Raw genomic sequence first — 23,869 nt, 5'->3', positions numbered from 1 at the left:
TGTTACCTGCCTGGCTGGGTTGTTACCTCCCTGGCTGGGTTGTTACCTGCCCTGACTGGGTTGTTACCTGCCTGGCTGGGTTGTTACCTGCCCTGGCTGGGTTGTTACCTCCCTGACTGGGTTGTTACCTGCCCTGGCTGGGTTGTTACCTCCCTGACTGGGTTGTTACCTGCCTGGCTGGGTTGTTACCTGCCTGGCTGGGTTGTTACCTGCCCTGGCTGGGTTGTTACCTCCCTGGCTGGATTGTTACCTCCCTGGCTGGGTTGTTACCTGCCCTGGCTGGGTTGTTACCTCCCTGGCTGGGTTGTTACCTGCCTGGCTGGGTTGTTACCTGCCCTGGCTGGGTTGTTACCTCCCTGGCTGGGTTGTTACCTGCCCTGGCTGGGTTGTTACCTGCCTGGCTGGGTTATTACCTCCCTGGCTGGGTTGTTACCTGCCCTGGCTGGGTTATTACCTGCCTGGCTGGGTTGTTACCTCCCTGGCTGGGTTGTTACCTGCCCTGGCTGGGTTATTACCTGCCTGGCTGGGTTGTTACCTGCCCTGGCTGGGTTGTTACCTCCCTGGCTGGGTTGTTACCTGCCCTGGCTGGGTTATTACCTGCCTGGCTGGGTTGTTACCTGCCCTGGCTGGGTTATTACCTCCCTGGCTGGGTTGTTACCTGCCCTGGCTGGGTTGTTACCTCCCTGGCTGGGTTGTTACCTGCCTGGCTGGGATATTACCTGCCTGGCTGGGTTGTTACCTCCCTGGCTGGGTTGTTACCTGCCCTGGCTGGGTTATTACCTGCCTGGCTGGGTTGTTACCTGCCCTGGCTGGGTTGTTACCTCCCTGGCTGGGTTGTTACCTGCCCTGGCTGGGTTATTACCTGCCTGGCTGGGTTGTTACCTCCCTGGCTGGGTTGTTACCTGCCTGGCTGGGTTGTTACCTGCCCTGGCTGGGTTGTTACCTGCCCTGGCTGGGTTATTACCTGCCTGGCTGGGTTGTTACCTGCCTGGCTGGGTTGTTACCTGCCCTGGCTGGGTTGTTACCTCCCTGACTGGGTTGTTACCTGCCCTGACTGGGTTGTTACCTGCCTGGCTGGGTTGTTACCTCCCTGGCTGGGTTGTTACCTCCCTGGCTGGGTTGTTACCTCCCTGGCTGGGTTGTTACCTGCCTGGCTGGGTTGTTACCTGCCCTGGCTGGGTTGTTACCTCCCTGGCTGGGTTGTTACCTGCCTGGCTGGGTTGTTACCTGCCCTGGCTGGGTTGTTACCTCCCTGGCTGGGTTGTTACCTGCCCTGGCTGGGTTGTTACCTCCCTGGCTGGGTTGTTACCTCCCTGGCTGGGTTGTTACCTGCCCTGGCTGGGTTGTTACCTCCCTGGCTGGGTTGTTACCTGCCCTGGCTGGGTTGTTACCTCCCTGGCTGGGTTGTTACCTGCCCTGGCTGGGTTGTTACCTCCCTGGCTGGGTTGTTACCTGCCCTGGCTGGGTTGTTACCTCCCTGGCTGGGTTGTTACCTGCCTGGCTGGGTTGTTACCTGCCCTGGCTGGGTTGTTACCTCCCTGGCTGGGTTGTTACCTGCCCTGGCTGGGTTGTTACCTCCCTGGCTGGGTTGTTACCTGCCCTGGCTGGGTTGTTACCTGCCCTGGCTGGGTTGTTACCTCCCTGGCTGGGTTGTTACCTGCCTGGCTGGGTTGTTACCTGCCTGGCTGGGTTGTTACCTCCCTGGCTGGGTTGTTACCTGCCCTGGCTGGGTTGTTACCTCCCTGGCTGGGTTGTTACCTGCCCTGGCTGGGTTGTTACCTCCCTGGCTGGGTTGTTACCTCCCTGGCTGGGTTGTTACCTCCCTGCCTGGGTTGTTACCTGCCCTGGCTGGGTTGTTACCTCCCTGGCTGGGTTGTTACCTGCCTGGCTGGGTTGTTACCTGCCTGGCTGGGTTGTCACCTGCCCTGGCTGGGTTGTTACCTCCCTGGCTGGGTTGTTACCTCCCTGGCTGGGTTGTTACCTGCCCTGGCTGGGTTGTTACCTCCCTGGCTGGGTTGTTACCTGCCCTGGCTGGGTTGTTACCTCCCTGGCTGGGTTGTTACCTGCCCTGGCTGGGTTGTTACCTCTCTGGCTGGGTTGTTACCTGCCCTGGCTGGGTTGTTACCTCCCTGGCTGGGTTGTTACCTGCCCTGGCTGGGTTGTTACCTCCCTGGCTGGGTTGTTACCTTTCTGGCTGGGTTGTTACCTTCCTGGCTGGGTTGTTACCTCCCTGGCTGGATTGTTACCTGCCTGGCTGGGTTGTTACCTCCCTGGCTGGGTTGTTACCTGCCCTGGCTGGGTTGTTACCTCCCTGGCTGGGTTGTTACCTCCCTGGCTGGGTTGTTACCTGCCCTGGCTGGGTTGTTACCTTCCTGGCTGGGTTGTTACCTCCCTGGCTGGGTTGTTACCTCCCTGGCTGGGTTGTTACCTGCCTGGCTGGGTTGTTACCTGCCCTGGCTGGGTTGTTACCTGCCCTGGCTGGGTTGTTACCTCCCTGGCTGGGTTGTTACCTCCCTGGCTGGGTTGTTACCTGCCCTGGCTGGGTTGTTACCTGCCCTGGCTGGGTTGTTACCTCCCTGGCTGGGTTGTTACCTGCCCTGGCTGGGTTATTACCTGCCTGGCTGGGTTGTTACCTGCCCTGGCTGGGTTGTTACCTGCCCTGGCTGGGTTGTTACCTGCCCTGGCTGGGTTGTTACCTGCCTGGCTGGGTTGTTACCTGCCCTGGCTGGGTTGTTACCTGCCTGGCTGGGTTGTTACCTGCCCTGGCTGGGTTGTTACCTGCCCTGGCTGGGTTGTTACCTCCCTGGCTGGGTTGTTACCTCCCTGGCTGGGTTGTTACCTGCCCTGGCTGGGTTGTTACCTGCCTGCCTGGGTTGTTACCTGCCCTGACTGGATTGTTACCTCCCTGGCTGGGTTGTTACGATGTTGGTTGACTTGTTCGCTAACTATATGGGTTGTTGGCTAGCTGACTTGAGTATCGTGGGGCTACATTATAGGTTTCTTGTCTGGGTTGCTGACTGGTTGTGTTTTCGGTTATCTAGTCAGGTTTTATATTGTCGTGGTTAGCTGGTAGAGTGGTTGGCTACTGCGGTTCTTGATTATTTGGATTTACAACTCGTTACCTTGTTGGCTGACTGGATAGTTGATTGTTACACACTTCCTGTTTGGTTCGATACCTGGCTTGGGGTCTGGTCCTTTTAGATAGTTTGATTGGTTGGCTTGTTGACAAATTGTTGCTGCGCTGTCTTGTTTGTTGGTAAAGTTGATCGTATTATTACGATGGTTGGTTTATTAGCAGGCTAACTTGAAGATTGGTTGGGCAGTTAGCTTGTTAATTGGTTCGTTGGTCAGGTAGCGTGTTAATTGGTTCGTTGGTCAGGTAGCGTGTTAATTGGTTCGTTGGTCAGGTAGCGTGTTAATTGGTTCGTTGGTCAGGTAGCGTGTTAATTGGTTCGTTGGTCAGGTAGCGTGTTAATTGGTTCGTTGGTCAGGTAGCGTGTTAATTGGTTCGTTGGTCAGGTAGCGTGTTAATTGGTTCGTTGGTCAGGTAGCGTGTTAATTGGTCCGTTGGTCAGGTAGCGTGTTAATTGGTCCGTTGGTCAGGTAGCGTGTTAATTGGTCCGTTGGTCAGGTAGCGTGTTAATTGGTTCGTTGGTCAGGTAGCGTGTTAATTGGTCCGTTGGTCAGGTAGCGTGTTAATTGGTCCGTTGGTCAGGTAGCGTGTTAATTGGTCCGTTGGTCAGGTAGCGTGTTAATTGGTCCGTTGGTCAGGTAGCGTGTTAATTGGTCCGTTGGTCAGGTAGCGTGTTAATTGGTCCGTTGGTCAGGTAGCGTGTTAATTGGTCCGTTGGTCAGGTAGCGTGTTAATTGGTCCGTTGGTCAGGTAGCGTGTTAATTGGTCCGTTGGTCAGGTAGCGTGTTAATTGGTCCGTTGGTCAGGTAGCGTGTTAATTGGTCCGTTGGTCAGGTAGCGTGTTAATTGGTCCGTTGGCCAGGTAGCGTGTTAATCGGTCCGTTGGAGGGCTAAACTTACAAGTTTGTTGCCTCGGTGTTATGTTTGGCTACCGTGTTGGCTAGGTAAATTGGTTGTTGGCTGTTTGCCTTGATGGCTGACTGTCGGATTGCTTGCTCATTGTGGGCTAACTAACGGTTAGGCCACGCGATTGGTTGCGAGGGGGGTGGGGGGAAGGGGGGGACGGAGATAATGAGACGGATATGTATTATCAAAAACATTAATTAGTTTAGCTCCTGTGTTATTTTACTGCAAATATCTTTATCTCCTCATGTTTTCACTGAATGAAAACTCACTTTCATAATTGCTACTGGACGGACTCTTCCTTTAGCGTGACGTTATGGTTGGCTTTCGTTAATGGAAAATGACACTCCATGAACGATTAGCGTTCATATACGGCGGTTTAACAGAGGATGAATACCAATTTATGGATCAATCAGGTTGTCGGGTGATATCCTCAGGCGGCGCCAATGCTGAAGGCGGGTGTCTAGCGTGAGCGTGGGCGTCGAACGGGAGGAGGTGTAAATATAGATTTGTTTATAAACGTGTGAAGAACTAGCGTTGGAAGGTGACGGAAGACAAGCGCCAGTATTAATTGGTAGGTGTTTATGCCAGGGGTTTGTCGGAGTGGTGCCAGCAGCTGTTATCCCGCGCATCCCTCACTTCTTTTTTTCCCCCCTTCACGTTTGCATCGCCAGGCGTGTGAGAGATACTCGCAGTCATGGCTCAGGTTGACGCAGAGTTGCGCATTTGGTAATAGATTTCCTACTTGAAAATCAAAATAGTTTCGGCATGACTGATATAGACATAAGCAGCTACAGGTCTTCGAGTGCATCAGTGTACGAAAGAATTCGTCATTGATATTTATCGTCGACGGGGAAGTGTTGACAAGACGAACACTTCTTCTCTTGTCGAAGCCAATACAGCTCCTCTTCCTCCTTGGGGAAAATCTGGGCAAACGGCGTTGACCTAAGCGTTGATTACACGGCTTTTATGTTGATCATACGTTGACCAGACCACACACTAGAAGGTGAAGGGACGACGACGTTTCGGTCCGTCCTGGACCATTCTCAAGTCGATTGTGACAATTGACTTGAGAATGGTCCAGGACGGACCGAAACGTCGTCGTCCCTTCACCTTCTAGTGTGTGGTCTGGTCAACATACTTTAGCCACGTTATTGTGACTCATCGCCTGCATATTGATCATACGTTGATTGCATTGATGGTACATTGATCCTACCTTGATTACGTTAATCACGTTGATCATAGCTTACGTTGATCCTACTTCGATTAGGATGATCCCGTTGATGCTACGTTAATAGTATGTTGATCCTGCATTGATTACACTGATCCTGTGTTGACCAATCCTGCGTTTATCACGATCCTACTTTGCGTTAATCTTACCTTGAGTACGTTTATCCTTATTTAATCCTTTGTTAATAACCTGGATCCTACGTTGATTAAATTCACATTTTATAGATCACGTTGATCATTGATATCGTTGATCCTACATTGATCACATTGATACTACGTTGATACTGATGTATCAATGAGAAAATCAAAAGGACTGAAAATCCTACAGATTTTGTCATCGATACATCACGTTAATGTATTTTCTCTGTGCACTCAAGAGGAAGCGTTAGAGGTGTATTTCTGGGCAAGAGCAGAGTGCAGGAGGGGACTGTGTGAAACCCTGGTTCAGCTTCAGTGAAACCCTGGTTCAGCTTCAGTGAAACCCTGGTTCAGCTTCAATGAAACCCTCAGGAACTCCAAGATCATTTACTGTTAGAATCCACTCAATAAAACATCTAAATTATTGGGGTCAATTAAATTGTTTAAATCTGTTTTCTTTAAAAGTCTAAACCGCAGGCGGGAGAAATGCATAATAATTTACACTTGGCAAATATTAGAGGGACAGGTTCCAAACATGCACACGGAAATAATACTACATGAGACCAGGAGGCATGGCAGGATGTGCAGAATAGCCCCATCGACAAGCAGAGGTTCAATAAGTATGTTGAGAGAGAACGCTATCAACATGAAAGGTCCAAGACTTAACACGCTCTGGGCTACAGGTAAGGGGCATAACTGGCCAGCCTCTCACAGTGTTCACAAGGCAACATGATGAACACCTGGATACCTGATGAACCAGGCTGTGGTTCATACGTCAGGCTTCGAGCAGCGGCGTTCAACAGTCTGGTCGACTAGATCATCAAAGAGGAGGCCTGGACGGAGATGAAGAGTCCGTGCCCCGGGACGTTGATCCGCGGAATCGCCGCAAGGTAAGGTAATCCTGCGTTGATAGTATGTTGATCTTTGTTGATTACGTTGATAACGTTGACGCCATGCCAACCAGGCTGTGACTCATACGTCAGGCTGCGAGCAGCCGCGTCTAACAGCCTGGTTGATCAGTCCAGCAACCAGGAGGCCTGGTCGACGACCGGGCCGCGGGGACACTAAGCCCCGGAAGCACCTCAAGGTAGCCTCAAGGTAGGTACCCCCCCCCCCCTTAAAAAAATTGTTTTTTTTTATATTCATTAATATCTTATTATATATTTATTCAATTACAACAGAGATATTATTATATACCTCCAATATCTGGGTGCCGAGTCATGTAGGAATACTAAGAAATGACATTGAAGTTGAAGCTGCAAAACTTGCAATTAAGGGGATGAATGTAGATATTTCATAAAAACCTTTCATACTTGATTTATATTCAGTCTTTTGAGGTCTGATCACCTTTATGTTGTATTAATATATTATTATTGTATTTACTCAGATAAATTTAAATTGTTTCTCTGTGGGACTCTTCAGAATTTTTCTTAGTTGTAGAAATTCCTTACATGAAAGGATTTGCGAGACTTTGCGAAGGAAAGGAAATGTGATGGAAACAGCTGAACTTGTGTGACTATATAGCACCTGGAAGAGGAAGGGAAGGTAAGGTCATTATCAGGAGAAAGCAGTAAGCCAGTATGACTATATAAGATATTGGGAGGGTTATGAGGACAAGGAGCTGGGATATGAGGACAAGGAGCTGGGATATGAGGACAAGGAGCTGAGATATGAGGACAAGGAGCTGGGATATGAGGACAAGGAGCTGAAATATGAGGACAAGGAGCTGAGATATGATGACCTAGAGCATCGAACCCTAGCCAAAGATGATTGACTAGGTAGCCAGTCCTTAACTATTTCCCTCCTGTTCACTTAGCAGTAGGGGGGGGGGGGGGAGGGAATCTGGTTGTAAATCAGTTAGCTTACTGAGTTCCAGGGAAAACTAGTTGGGTAAGGCTTACTGTGAGCTATGAGAAAAAAGAGCTCTCAGCCTGCTAACAGGAGTCGCCTACTCATGTGTAAAAAAAAAAAAATAAAAAATAATTATATATATATATATGTCGTACCTAATAGCCAGAACGCACTTCTCAGCCTACTATTCAAGGCCCGATTTGCCTAATAAGCCAAGTTTTCATGAATTAATGTTTTTTCGTCTACCTAACCTACCTAACCTAACCTAACCTAGCTTTTTTTGGCTACCTAACCTAACCTTACCTATAAATATAGGTTAGGTTAGGTTAGGTAGGGTTGGTTAGGTTCGGTCATATATCTACGTTAATTTTAACTCCAATAAAAAAAAATTGACCTCATACATAGAGAAAAGGGTTGCTTTATCATTTCATAAGAAAAAAATTATAGTAAATATATTAATTCAGGAAAATTTGGCTTATTAGGCAAATCGGGCCTTGAATAGTAGGCTGAGAAGTGAGTTCTGGCTACTAGGTACGACATATATATATATATATATATATATATATATATATATATATATATATATATATATATATATATATATATATATTTTAAGATGAATAGGAAAACCAGGGATATACTGAACATCTTGTTTCAGATTCTTTACTTTAAAATGCATAACGTTTCGAATACTTCTCGTATTCATCATCAGATCTAAAAGAAAAAACAGAAATCACAATCAAATAACTGGTATACAAAGAACTCATACTGAATATAATTGCCTATCAAAGAAAGGAAAATGCTTTAAAAACAGAACACTTACACTCACTTAAAGTGATCAATACTAATAAAACTTATTAACTGTCACATATATAAAAAAGCTAATTTAAAAATCCATTAAACTTCAAGATGAATTTTATAGTTACTAAAACAAACCATTCTATTAAACTTACGTGAAGTGATCAGAAGTGAACTTGATACCAAACACATAGACACTAAACACTATAACAAATATTTATATAATGACTACAAATCTACAAAAAATGTATGTAAAATATAAACAGAAAAAACGATAATTATAAAGTACTAACCAAAATCTTATAAAAACTCAAATACTAAATAAAACTAAACACCAAAAAATTATTATATATCCTAAATGAAAGATTATAATAATGTACAATGTCAAGATTTGAAACAAGTAAGAAAGGGCAAAGACATGGTAAACTAAACAAAATTATAATAAAATTAAACTACCAGAATGAACTATAAATCAAATTACAGGGCCTACTGTGCACTATACAGTGTACAATTGAACAGCTGAAAGGTTGCTATTTAACAGAGGCCGCAGCTCCTTTATATATAAGGATTCCATTACTCTCAAATCTGACTGGCCAAGAGGACAAGTTAGAGTATGTGAATAAGGTTGAAAGGTTGTTAGAAGACCCCTCTAAATTTACATTGGTTGATATAGACCCCTTTTCGTATATTTTGAAATGTGAGGATAAACTAGAGTTTTAAGAAGTCGGAAAGACTCTTTTTGATTATACACAATTACTTGCAACTGGCTCTAAGCCAGGCATCTTATATGGGTTACCTAAAGTTCATAAAACTGGTATACCGATTCGTCCTATTTTATCAGCGATTGGCACTTTTAATTATAAACTGGCAAAGTTTCTGGTTCCATTATTAGAACCATTAACGCATAATGAATTTACTGTGAGAAATTCTCAGGATTTTGTAAAAGAACTTTCCTCTTTAAATTTTGAGTTCCCAACTATAATGGCCAGTTTCGATGTTGAATCACTTTTTACTAATATTCCTTTGTTGGAAACCATTGATATCTGTGTGAATCAATTATTTGCTAACACTAACTTAGTGTCTGGATTTTGTAGTAAAATATTCAGATGGCTGTTAGAAATAGCAGTTAAAGACTCCATCTTTATGTTTAATAATAAATATTATAAACAAATTGATGGAGTAGCAATGGGATCTCCTCTAGGTCCTGCATTGGCTAATGCTTTTTTGAGTTTTCATGAAATAAATTGGCTTGATAAATGTCCTTTGGCCTTTAAACCAGTCTTGTACAGGAGATATGTAGATGACACTTTTTTGTTATTTAAGGACCAATGTCATATTGAGAAATTTAGAGAGTATCTTAATGCACAACATAGTAATATACGGTTTACTGCGGAGTGTGAAGTTGATAATTCATTGTCGTTTCTTGATGTCAAAGTGAATAACCTCAATGGGTTCAACACTAATGTTTTTAGGAAACCAACCTTTACTGGTTTAGGTTTAAATTTTAATTCTTTTGTTCCTGATATTTTTAAGAAAAATGCAATTAACACTGTACTGAATAGGGCCTTTGTTTTATGTTCAAATTGGAATAACTTTGATCAAGAAATTAATTTTCTTGTGAAATTTTTTCAAATAATGGTTATCCTTTGCATATGGTTTATACCTTTATAAGGAATTTCTTAAATAATAAGTTTCACCCATCGTGTAGGATTACTACAGTAGAAAGGGATCTTAAATATATTAAATTACCATTTTATGGCACTATTAGTTTTTCTGTAAGGAGTCGTTTGAGGAGACTGTTGCAGCAGTGTTATCCTCAAGTAGACTTTAGATTTATTTTTGTCAACACAAATACATTGGTTCTTATTTTAAATTTAAAGATAAAGTGCCTACCCCCTTGTGCTCAAATATCGTATATATGTATAATTGTTCCAGCTGTAATGCTGGATATATCGGGAGTTCCAATCGGAACTTTAAGATTAGGATACTTGAGCACCGGGGATTATCTTTTAGGACTGGATTACCATTGTCTAAACCAGCATTTTCGGAGATTAGAAACCATTGTTATGAGTCTGATCATTCTCTGCTGGAATCTGATTTTAAAATTCTGGACACTTGTATAAATGGCCAGTCAGATTTGAGAGTAATGGAATCCTTATATATAAAGGAGCTGCGGCCTCTGTTAAATAGCAACCTTTCAGCTGTTCAATTGTACACTGTATAGTGCACAGTAGGCCCTGTAATTTGATTTATAGTTCATTCTGGTAGTTTAATTTTATTATAATTTTGTTTAGTTTACCATGTCTTTGCCCTTTCTTACTTGTTTCAAGTCTTGACATTGTACATTATTATAATCTTTTATTTAGGATATATAATACATTTTTTGGTGTTTAATTTTATTTAGTATTTGAGTTTTTATAAGATTTTGGTTAGTACTTTATAATTATCGTTTTTTCTGTTTATATTTTATATACATTTTTTGTAGATTTGTAGTCATTATATAAATATTTGTTATAGTGTTTAGTGTCTATGTGTTTGGTATCAAGTTCATTTCTGATCACTTCACATAAGTTTAATAGAATGGTTTGTTTTAATAGTTATATAATTCATCTTGTAGTTTAATGGATTTTTAAATTAGCTTTTTTATATATGTGACAGTTAATAAGTTTTATTAGTATTGATCACTTTAAGTGAGTGTAAGTGTTCTGTTTTTAAAGCATTTTCCTTTCTTTGATAGGCAATTATATTCAGTATATATATATGACGACTGAAACCTCACACCCCAGAAGTGACTCGAACCCATACTGCCAGGAGCAACGCAACTGGTATTTACAGGATGCCTTAATCCGCTTGACCATCACGACCGGACATAAGGAAGTGATAGCCGAAGCTATTTGAACCACTTCCCCGCCGGCACTCGGATGGTAATCTTGGGCATAGCATTTTATCAAATCACCTCATTCTTTGGGGCACGCGTAAGGAACACAAATGCGAACAAGCCTGAATGGTCCTTAGGACTATATGCGACTGAAAACTCACACCCCAGAAGTGACTCGAACCCATATTGCCAGGAGCAACGCAACTGGTATCTACAGTTGGTCCTGGGGACCATTCAGGCTTGTTCGCATATATATATATATATATATATATATATATATATATATATATATATATATATATATATATATATATATATAAAAAATATAATATGGACATGGATTCCGCACCGAAGGTACCAAATTGTCCTAAACTTTCTTACCAAAAAAACTTTGAAAGACTTTCGAAAAAAAAACCTAAGCGGCTTTAGAGTGAGATTTAAGTGAAAAGCGATTGAAGTCCACTTTCTAAGAGGAGAAAGTCTTGACAATAAACCCAGCAGGCTCCTAGGGGCTCCTGGGGACTCCTAGGGGCTCCTAGGGACTCCTAGGAGCTCCTAGGTGCTCGGCTTGTGAGCCTCTCTGGGCATTTACACTACCAGTCAACCTAAACCTGAACAAATACAAACATTGACAGCAAAAACTATTTGTGCATCGCTGCCCGATGATATATTACGAAACAAAACCCCCCAAAAAATCAATAATTTTGAGATGTATAAGTATTGAATTAAAAAATATTATACTACAGCAATCTTCGTGAAGTGTCCCAAGTTTACCTGCTATAGGCAGGTCATGCAGGTGATTGTAAACCATTCCACCGCCGCCCACTGCTTGATAGTTGCCGCCCCCGGGGTGGGGGGAAGTGCATGACAGGCAATTTAAAATTATATGTATCTAGTTCACCGCAAATGTAAACTTGAGGTGAACCTGAAGCTATGTTGTGGGGCTGTAACCTTTCCGTTGCTCGCCCGCAGCATGAGTACTAGATCCATAGTAAACTACGTTGTAATAATTGTTGATTAAAGCACTTGGTAAGGAGGTTAGAGGGGAAGAAAGAGAGAGAGTACATTACTGCTCACTATAATAACCTTGCAATTATTATTGCTCATCAGAGAGAGAGAGAGAGAGAGAGAGAGAGAGAGAGAGAGAGAGAGAGAGAGAGAGAGAGAGAGAGAGAGAGAGAGAGAGAGAGAGGGTGAGAGAGAGGAAACATAGCAAATACATGATGAGCATTGTGATTGAGTGGGACTATTTAGTTGGTCTGACCTCTTTAGATCTGTAGTAGTTACGTTACTGTTATGTAGGTGATGTGTGGGGGGTTATTTGGATAGTACATAAGGACGCTATGTGCGTCCATCCAGCGGCCGACCCCAATGACATATTCATCAGATTTAACATCCTATTCATTCAAACTAACATTTCTCAAATATTAATTATTTTTTGTTATATATTAGCATACTGTGCATATTTCGGCACTGGTTAGGTTAGTTTAGGTTAGGCTAGTTGTTTAGGTTCTGTTTGGCGATTATTTGTTTTGTAGTACGTGTGTGAAGCATTTACAGCGTTGTGGTTCGAACAAATGTCGTCAGCGAAGCACTTGTTCGATTAATGTTCGAACGTCATCAGTGATGAGGGCGGGCGGTCATCACAGTCCGTCCTCATCAGTAAAGACCAAAATGGATTCCATGCAACCGCCAAACTTGATTATGAATTAAAAACGGTTTACACGCGACTCACGACTGATGACGTCCGAACACTTCCGGAACAAGTGCTTCGCTCACGTTCTCTGTTCGAACCACAATTCTATAAATGTTTCACCCACGTACTTCAAATACAAATTGTCGCCAACAGAACCTAAACACCTAACTATACATAGAATCTGTATGTATAATAATATTAATTTTTATATGAAAACAAATTAATTTTTAATACACGGAATGTTAAAATTGATGAATGCGTCTGGGGAGGACGGCCGCTGCTTTAACCAGCCTAGTGTGAGGACAGGTTAATTATATATATATATGTCGTACCTAATAGCCAGAACTCACTTCTCAGCCTACTATGCAAGGCCCGATTTGCCTAATAAGCCAAGTTTTACTGAATTCATATATTTTCTCTAATTTTTTTCTTATGAAATGATAAAGCTACCCATTTCATTATGTATGAGGTAATTTTTTTTTTATTGGAGTTAAAATTAACGTAGATATATGACCGAACCTAACCAACCCTACCTAACCTAACCTAACCTATCTTTATAGGTTAGGTTAGGTTAGGTAGCTGAAAACGTTAGGTTAGGTTAGGTTAGGTAGGTTAGGTAGTCGAAAAAACATTAATTCATGAAAACTAGGCTTATTAGGCAAATCGGGCCTTGCATAGTAGGCTGAGAAGTGAGTTCTGGCTACTAGGTACGACATATATATATATATATATATATATATATATATATATATATATATATATATATATATATATATATATATATATACAAACATTAATTTATAAAGTTTTTGAAATTTATTTATGCAGAACATGTTCTTAAGTTTGAATGAAATCGACATCATTGTAGAATACATTATGTGAGTGTATCTATGAGCCGACGTGAGTAATGGTAGTTCTCCGGGTCAAAGGTCAGGGGTCAAGATGTTAACATTGGTGTCATCACAAGGGTGAGTGTCTCTCTTGTAAACATTACTTAGCTCTTATCATTGAATTTATATCTGAGAAAACTGTTTTTTTGTTTTTTTTTTATTATTATTTTCTACCACAGACGTGGCCACACATTTACAATGCTAACCAGCATATATACATTTTCTTCTGTCCTCCATGGACAGGGTTAGAGAAGTGTTAAACATATAGTTCAAGGGTTTATTGAACAATCAACCACAGAAGGTGATTCGGTGCTTTTAAAATGCTAAGCTAACCTACATACGTAAATACATAGATACACAGAATTTTTTGGTGTTGTTTCCATCCGAAGACCTGTCAACCATCACACGATGGGGTATGGGGTCCATTATCACTCTCTCGGGGTGGGGTATGGGGTCCATTATCACTCTCTCGGGGTGGGGTATGGGGTCCATTATCACTCTCTCGGGATGGGGTATGGGGTCCATTATCACTCGGGATGGGGTATGGGGTCCATTATCACTCTCTCGGGATGGGGTATGGGGTCCATTATCACTCTCAGGATGGGTATGGGGTCCATTATCACTCTCAGCATGGGTATGGGGTCCAGAACCGCTCACAGCATTTGTATGGGGGTCCAGAACCGCTCACAGCATGGGTATGGGGCCCAGAACCGCTCACAGTATGGGTATGGGATCCAGAACCGCTCACAGCATGGGTATGGGGTCCAGAACTGCCCACAGCATGGGTATGGGAGTCCAGAACCGCTCACAGCATGGGTATGGGGTCCAGAACCGCTCACAGCATGGGTATGGGGTCCAGAACCGCTCACAGCATGGGTATGGGGTCCAGAACCGCTCACAGCATGGGTATGGGGTCCAGAACCGCTCACAGCATGGGTATGCGGTCCAGAACCGCTCACAGCATGGGTATGGGGTCCAGAACCGCTCACAGCATGGGTATGGGGTCCAGAACCGCTCACAGCATGGGTATGGGGTCCAGAACCGCTCACAGCATGGGTATGGGGTCCAGAACCGCTCACAGCATGGGTATGGGGTCCAGAACCGCTCACAGTATGGATATGGGGTCCAGAACCGTTCACAGCTTGGGTATGGGGTCCAGAACCGCTCACAGCATGGGTATGGGGTCCAGAACCGCTCACAGCATAGATATGGGGTCCAGAACCGCTCACAGCATGGGTATGGGGGGTCCAGAACCGCCCACAGCATGGGTATGGGGTCCAGAAACGCCCACAGCATAGGTATGGGGCCCAGAACCGCTCACAGTATGGGTATGGGATCCAGAACCGCTCACAGCATGGGTATGGGGTCCAGAACCACTCACAGCATGGGTATGGGGTCCAGAACTGCCCACAGCATGAGTATGGGGTCCAGAACTGCCCACAGCATGGGTATGGGGTCCAGAACCGCTCACAGCATGGGTATGAGGAACCTACTAAATGGACTGAACATAAAACCTAGATGGGTTTACCTTTATTTTTTTTGTTATGGTAGTGTGAGTGGAAACCCTTAAAGCGTTATCACCTGCATTTGTATACTGTCTCGTAAACCACAGGGATTGTCTCCTGGTTTACAGTTTACAGTCTTTCTGCTTCTGACAAGGTAATAACATCGTTGAGGCTACTTTTGAGTGTGGATAATGAGTCTTGTAGAGATAGTCTACTGTAGATGCGACTAGCATTTCCTGTTAGTCAGCCTGGTCCCAGAGCCAGGTGGGGGTGGGATAGTCTACTATCCCAGGTCCCAGAGCCAGGTGGGACTGGATAGTCTACTATCCCAGGTCCCAGAGTCAGGTGGGACTGGATAGTCTTCTATCCCAGGTCCCAGAGCCAGGTGGAGCTGAATAGTCTACTATCCCAGGTCCCAGAGTCAGGTGGAGCTGGATAGTCTACTATCCCAGGTCCGAGAGCCATGTGGAGCGGGATAGTCTACTATCCCAGGTCCCAGAGTCAGGTGGAGCTGGATAGTCTACTATCCCAGGTCCCAGAGCCAGGTGGGGCTGGGATAGTCTTCTATCGCAGGTCCCAGAGCCAGGTGGAGCGGGATAGTCTACTATCCCAGGTAATCTGCACGTTAAGTCTGCTATATACTATGATGGTGCTGAAGCAAATGGTCAATGAGTGAGTAATTGCTGAGTTTGTGAGTGATTAATGAAGCTGTTAACATGAGTGATCGAATTATCAACTGAACAAGATACATTATGCAAATGAGCTGGTTGAGGAGATGCTTATGTGAACCTCCAGACATACTCATCCTGTGAGGAGTAGTGTGACATACTCATCCTGTGAGGAGTAGTGTGACATACTCATCCTGTGAGGGGGAGCAGTGTGACATACTCATCCTGTGAGGGGGAGTAGTGTGACATACTCATCCTGTGAGGGGGGAGTAGTGTGACATACTCATCCTGTGAGGGGGAGTAGTGTGACATACTCATCCTGTGAGGGGGGAGTAGTGTGACATACTCATCCTGTGAGGGGGGAGTAGTGTGACATACTCATCCTGTGAGGGGGAGTAGTGTGACATACTCATCCTGTGAGGGGGGAGTAGTGTGACATACTCATCCTGTGAGGGGGAGTAGTGTGACATACTCATCCTGTGAGGGGGAGTAGTGTAACATACTCATCCTGTGAGGAGTAGTGTGACATACTCATCCTGTGAGGGGGAGTAGTGTGACATACTCATCCTGTGAGGGGGAGTAGTGTGACATACTCATCCTGTGAGGAGTAGTGTGACATACTCATCCTGTGAGGAGTAGTGTGACATACTCATCCTGTGAGGGGGGAGTAGTGTGACATACTCATCCTGTGAGGAGTAGTGTGACATACTCATCCTGTGAGGGGGGAGTAGTGTAACATACTCATCCTGTGAGGAGTAGTGTGACATACTCATCCTGTGAAGGGGGAGTAGTGTGACATACTCATCCTGTGAGGGGGGAGTAGTGTGACATACTCATCCTGTGAGGAGTAGTGTGACATAATCATCCTGTGAGGGGGAGTAGTGTGACATACTCATCCTGTGAGGGGGAGTAGTGTGACATACTCATCCTGTGAGGGGGAGTAGTGTGACATACTCATCCTGTGAGGTGGAGTAGTGTGACATACTCATCCTGTGAGGGGGGAGTAGTGTAACATACTCATCCTGTGAGGAGTAGTGTGACATACTCATCCTGTGAGGGGGAGTAGTGTGACATACTCATCCTGTGAGGAGTAGTGTAACATACTCATCCTGTGAGGGGGGAGTAGTGTGACATACTCATCCTGTGAGGGGGAGTAGTGTGACATACTCATCCTGTGAGGGGGAGTAGTGTAACATACTCATCCTGTGAGGGGGGAGTAGTGTAACATACTCATCCTGTGAGGAGTAGTGTGACATACTCATCCTGTGAGGAGTAGTGTGACATACTCATCCTGTGAGGGGGAGTAGTGTGACATACTCATCCTGTGAGGGGGAGTAGTGAGTCATACTCATCCTGTGAGGGGGAGTAGTGAGTCATACTCATCCTGTGAGGGGGGAGTAGTGTGACATACTCATCCTGTGAGGGTGGAGTAGTGTAACATACTCATCCTGTGAGGGGGAGTAGTGTAACATACTCATCCTGTGAGGGGGGAGTAGTGTAACATACTCATCCTGTGAGGAGTAGTGTGACATACTCATCCTGTGAGGGGGAGTAGTGAGTCATACTCATCCTGTGAGGGGGGAGTAGTGTGACATACTCATCCTGTGAGGGGGAGTAGTGTAACATACTCATCCTGTGAGGAGTAGTGTGACATACTCATCCTGTGAGGAGTAGTGTGACATACTCATCCTGTGAGGAGTAGTGTGACATACTCATCCTGTGAGGAGTAGTGTGACATACTCATCCTGTGAGGAGTAGTGTGACATACTCATCCTGTGAGGGGGGAGTAGTGTAACATACTCATCCTGTGAGGAGTAGTGTGACATACTCATCCTGTGAGGGGGAGTAGTGTGACATACTCATCCTGTGAGGGGAGTAGTGTGACATACTCATCCTGTGAGGGGGAGTAGTGTGACATACTCATCCTGTGAGGGGGAGTAGTGTGACATACTCATCCTGTGAGGGGGAGTAGTGTGACATACTCATCCTGTGAGGGGGAGTAGTGTGACATACTCATCCTGTGAGGGGGAGTAGTGTGACATACTCATCCCGTGAGGGGGAGTAGTGTGACATACTCATCCTGTGAGGGGGAGTAGTGTGACATACTCATCCCGTGAGGGGGAGTAGTGTGACATACTCATCCTGTGAGGGGGAGTAGTGTGACATACTCATCCTGTGAGGGGAGTAGTGTGACATACTCATCCTGTGAGGGGGAGTAGTGTGACATACTCATCCTGTGAGGGGGAGTAGTGTGACATACTCATCCTGTGAGGGGGAGTAGTGTGACATACTCATCCTGTGAGGGGGAGTAGTGTGACATACTCATCCCGTGAGGGGGAGTAGTGTGACATACTCATCCTGTGAGGGGGAGTAGTGTGACATACTCATCCTGTGAGGGGGAGTAGTGTGACATACTCATCCTGTGAGGGGGAGTAGTGTGACACACTCATCCTGTGAGGGGGAGTAGTGTGACATACTCATCCTGTGAGGGGAGTAGTGTGACATAATCATCCTGTGAGGGGGAGTAGTGTGACATAATCATCCTGTGAGGGGTACGTTAATATCCTCTCCCGCTCCATACAGGTCGGCGTTCAATCCCCGACCGTCCACAAATGGTTAGGTCCCATTCCAATTTCCCCCCCCCCCTCCCCCCGTCCCATCCCAAATCCTTATCCAGATCCCCTTCCAAGTTCTATATAGTCGTACAGCAACACAAATTGCTGTACCAGCGTTCCTGTCCTCTTCAGTGGGGTCTGACAACTTGGTGAAGGAAATCCTACCTGAGCACCTAGTTCAACAGGCAGGGGTGCATGATCCCAGCTTCACAGACTGCACAACCAAATGGGTCTCTCTCGCAGGACCAGCACCCCAACCACCGCCTTCTGAAGCCCATAAGCAATCCAGCTGGGATCGCCCCATTGCCGACCAAGAAGCTGCAACTTTACTAGAAGCTGCGACAACACCACATGACACTGCCCGACTTAGAGCTGTAGCAGCTCCCCATGCAGGTGATTTCCTATTAGCAACCCCAATGTCAGCAACCGGCACCCGTCTCACACCGCAGGCCCTCCGAATTGCCGTGGCTCTCCGCCTAGCTGCCCCAATCCACACCGAATACAGGTGTATTTGCGGCGAGGCAGAGGCCGACAGATATGGACGGCATGGCCTTCTTTGCCAAAGGACGGGAGGATGGCATGCAAGACACGGCGAGGTTAATGACATTATTAAGAGAAGCCTTACCACAGCCGGTTGTCCAGCAGAGAGAGAGCCCCGTTACCTAATGTCCCGCAACTCTGATGAGCCTGTCGGTCGCCCAGACGGAATCACGGTGAACCCCTGGAAGAATGGTAGACAGTTGGTGTGGGACTACACTTGCGTTTCAACTTTAGCCAATACCTATGTTGACTTCAGTGCTACACAAGCAGGAGGAGCTGCCAATCACCGGGAAGCGGCCAAGTCACGCAAATACAGAGACCTTGAGCACCACTACAATTTTGTCCCCATCGCCTCAGAGACACTTGGTGCCTGGGGTAAACACAAGTATCAACACAAGACAGAACAGAAACAATGGGTATTGAATAGAAGTGTTTGTAGAAAGCCTATTGGTCCATATTTCTTGATGCTTCTATATTGGAGCGGAGTCTTGAGGTGGGTAGAATATATATATATATATATATATATATATATATATATATATATATATATATATATATATATATATATATATATATATATATATATATATATCTTAAAACTTTTAATTTTTGTTGTGTCCAACGGGAAAAAATATATATAATTTTTTTTAAACAAATCGTATATTTTTCACGGAGGATGATTACGATTTAAAAAAATATATCATATATGTCTTTTCGTGTAAAGGATGATTATCTGACGTGATGTTTATAGCCTATTTCTGGCGGTAATTTTGTGTCCTATTTTTGAAACAATATGCTGTATACCGGTTTTCAGCCGACCAACATATATTTTTGCTTTCCATACAAAGAACCTTCTGATATAATTACAAAGTATAATGAGTTAATACAATATGAGCCTAAATCACTTTTTTTTAGTGTATAGATTAATTATCATTGCATATTTTTGTATTATTTGTTGTGGTTCGTAGTTACCTTCGTAAAGAAGGCTGAACAGAATAATCTGGGTATAACGAAGCATTTGGATATAACAAGGCATCTAGGTATATCTGAGTATCTAGGTATAATAAGGCATCTAGATATAACGCCTGAACCCACCCACGTTACTACTCGCCAAACTCACTCACTACCTACCAAACTACCTGTTGTAACACCTAACAACTTTTAACAACCATCTAATAAGTTGTGACAACTTTCTATCACGTCATAAAGACTATATAACAAGATGTAACTACTTTGTAACAGGACAACAATAGAGACATTGTGTGTTTGCAGGTGGGGCCTCTTGAGTGATACCATCAAAATAAATTTGGTTTAATATGGGTAAAGTAGTTTTTTGTTTAATTTTACTGCAATCAGTGAAGAATATTTTATGCCCTAGTAAAAAAAAAAATGTTTAGAGCATTCATAGCAAAGGGTTCACCCATAGTGGAATACCAAATATGTCCTTATAACCCCCTTTGACAGACTGTCAAATTCATCATCATGGCCATTCATCATCAAATTCATCATCATGTTATGATGATATTACGTATCATCATAACAATAGATGTTAAAAGCATTGTTCCACTGTACATTTCGATAACTTAGAACAATGTATATTTTGTTAATTGTTCAGTGATCGAGTCCAATTACTCCGTGAGGGTATGGGAACTCCTGGTTTAGAACTCCGGTTTATAAGGGGTCAAGACAATGCCAGACTCATGTAGAGTTTGCTGTTTGTTACGTTTTAATTCTGAGCAATGGTACTGATTGGGGCCTCCTCATGTTGTGCTCCAACCCCAAAGCAATCACCGTGCACAGTCGGGTGAGTGTGTTTGTATGTAGGCTCAATGGTCACGTTTGTAAGGTATACCAGCTGGACAGACCAGCAGCATCGGTTTACACACACACACACGCTGGAAGACAGAAGAGTTAGGGGGGACATGATCACCACATTCAAGATTCTGAAGGGGATTGATAGGGTAGATAAAGACAGTCTATTTAACACAAGGGGAACACGCACAAGGGGACACAGGTGGAAACTGAGTGCCCAAATGAGCCACAGAGATATTAGAAAGAACTTTTTTAGTGTCAGAGTGGTTGACAAATGGAATGCATTAGGAAGTGATGTGGTGGAGGCTGACTCCATACACAGTTTCAAGTGTAGATATGACAGAGCCCGATAGGCTCAGGAATCTGTACACCTGTTGATTGACGGTTGAGAGGCGGGACCAAAGAGCCAGAGCTCAACCCCCGCAAACACAACTAGGTGAGTACAACTAGGTGAGTACACGAAGAGGTATACCTCATTTCTCTGGCTTGTATACTCATTGAGAGTACACTTTTGTCCTGGATGCTGCTAGGGTGTAAAGTATACCTGTTGACTGGTCTTGTAGGGACCTTATTAACCTCAGGTGCTGGCGTACACTCGGGCCATGGACCCTGGGGGACCATCGCTGGGGGGCCCCTGCTCGGCTGGGTGCCCTGCTCGGCTGAGAGGGCCCCTGCTCGGCTGGGGGGGGGGCCCTGCTCGGCTGGGGGGCCCCTGCTCGGCTGGGGGGCCCCCTGCTCGGCTGGGGGGCCCCTGCTCGGCTGGGGGCCCCTGCTCGGCTGGGGGGCCCCTGCTCGGCTGGGGGGCCCCTGCTCGGCTGGGGGGCCCCTGCTCGGCTGGGGGGCCCCTGCTCGGCTGAGGGGGCCCCTGCTCGGCTTGGGGGCCCCTGCTCGGCTGGGGGGCCCCTGCTCGGCTGGGGGGCCCCTGCTCGGCTGGGGGGCCCCTGCTCGGCTCTTTCAATTAAAGTAGCGTACAAAAATGACGCGCCCGTCACCTCCTCATTATTGATTGTTATAAAATAATTTCGCCAACGTGTTCCAGTGGTTGATGAACAGGTCGTATTAAACAACCATTGTTCAGCCCAATTATCGCCTGAACACGACCAGTAATATATTATAAATAACATCCGTTAAGAGTTTTAATATCAGTTACTGGCCCTTGGGAGGTTATCTTGAGATGATTTGATTTCGGGGCTTTTTAGTGTCCCCGCGGCCCGGTCCTCGACCAGGCCTCCATCCCCAGGAAGCAGCCCGTGACAGCTGACTAACACCCAGGTACCTATTTTACTGCTAGGTAACAGGGGCATAGGGTAAAAGAAACTCTGCCCATTGTTTCTCGCCGGCGCCTGGGATCGAACCCAGGACCACAGGATCACAAGTCCAGCGTGCTGTCCGCTCGGCCGACCGGCTCCCTCAGAGGGAGAGGCACAGAGATTAGACAGGTGATAATTACACAGGGTTCCTGTGGCACAGTGGTCTGCGTCCTCTCACGTTCACACACCACATAGGGTGTATGGTAGCTGGGTGGGCAACGCGCAGGACTCGTAATTCTGTGGCCTCGGGTTCGATTCCCGGACCAGGCAGAAACAAATGGGTAAAAGTTTCTTTCACCCTGAATGCCCCTGTTACCTAGCAGTAAATAGGTACTTGGGAGTTAGACAGCTGTTACGGAGCTGCTTCCTTTGAGTGTGTGTGTGTGTGCGGAAAAAATAGTTAGTAGTTAGTAACAGTTGATTGACAGTTGAGAGGCGGGCCGAAAGAGCAGAGCTCAACCCCCGCAAGCACAACTAGGTGAATACCTGAGAATCCCGGGTTCAGTCCCCTAGGAAAGACAGAAACAGTTGGGGACGTTTCTTTTCATCTGATGCCTCTGCTCATCTAGCAGTTAAATAAGTACCCGGGAGTTAGTTAACTGTTGTGGGTGGCATCCTGGGGAAGATGAGTATTGTTGGCCCCATTGAGCAGGCTTCCTGTCTCCTATAAAAAAATGTAATTTGATATGATTATCTCACACAGTTCTGTCTTAGGAGTCGTCTGATGTCTTCAGACGTTACTCAAGGCGTTAATTGTATCTCATTTGCATATCAGTTACCTTTGGTGATAGTTAATCTTTCTGGAGACAGACTTGAGGGATGAATTGGCATAGGGAGCCGGTCGGCCGAGCAGACAGCACACTGGACTTGTGATCCTGTGGTCCCGGGTTCGATCTCGGGCGCCAGCTAGAAACAATGGGCAGAGTTTCTTTGACCCTATGCCTCTGTTACCTAGCAGTAAAATAGGTACCTGGGTGTTAGCCAGCTATCACGGGCTGCTTCCTGGGGGAGGAGGCCTGGTCGAGGACCGGGCCGCGGGGACACTAAATCCCCGAAATCATCTCAAGATCTCAAGATGATGTACTCACCTTGTTGTGCTTGCGGCGGTTGAGCTTCGGCTCTTTGGTCCCGCCTCTCAACTGTCAATCAGCTGGAGTACAGATTCCTGAGCCTACTGGGCTCCATGGCTCCATCATATCTACATTTGAAACTGTGTATGAAGACAGCCTCCACCACATCACTGCCTGATGCATTCTATTTGTTAACTACTCTGACACTAAAAAAGTTATTTGTAACTTCTCTATGGCTCACCTGGGTACTCAATTTCCACCTGTGTCCCCTGGTTCGTGTTCCCCTTGTGTTAAATTAACTGTCTTTATGTACCCTATCAATTCCTCTTAGAGTCTTGTATGTGGTGATCAAGTCTACCATAACTCTTCTGTCTTCTAGCGAGGTGAGGTTTAGTTCCCATAGTCTCTCCTCGTAGCTCATTCTCCTTAGTTCGGGTACTAGTCTAGTGGCAAATCTCTGAACCTTCTCCAATTTAGTCTTGTGCTTGACAAGATATGGGCTTCATGCTGGAGATGCGTACTCCAGGATTGGTCTGACATATGTGGTATACAAGGTTCTGAATGATTCCTTGGACAAGTTTCTAAAGGCTGTTCTTATGTTGGCCAACCTGGCATATGCCGCTGATGATATCCTCTTGATGTGGCCTTCAAAGGACATGTCTAACGTGATATCAACCTCCAGATCTTTCTCTGATTCTTGACGAATTTCATCTCCCAAATGGTACCTTGTATCTGGGCTCCCTACACCTATCTTCATTACTATACATTTGCTCGGCTTAAACTCTTTTGTCTGGTGTGGTGGAGGTAGAGACAACATACACAGTTTAAAATA

The sequence above is a fragment of the Procambarus clarkii genome, chromosome 43 (genome assembly GCF_040958095.1).
Source record: "Procambarus clarkii isolate CNS0578487 chromosome 43, FALCON_Pclarkii_2.0, whole genome shotgun sequence".
Taxonomy (NCBI): Eukaryota; Metazoa; Arthropoda; class Malacostraca; order Decapoda; family Cambaridae; genus Procambarus; species Procambarus clarkii.
This window is presented reverse-complemented; position numbering follows the sequence as displayed.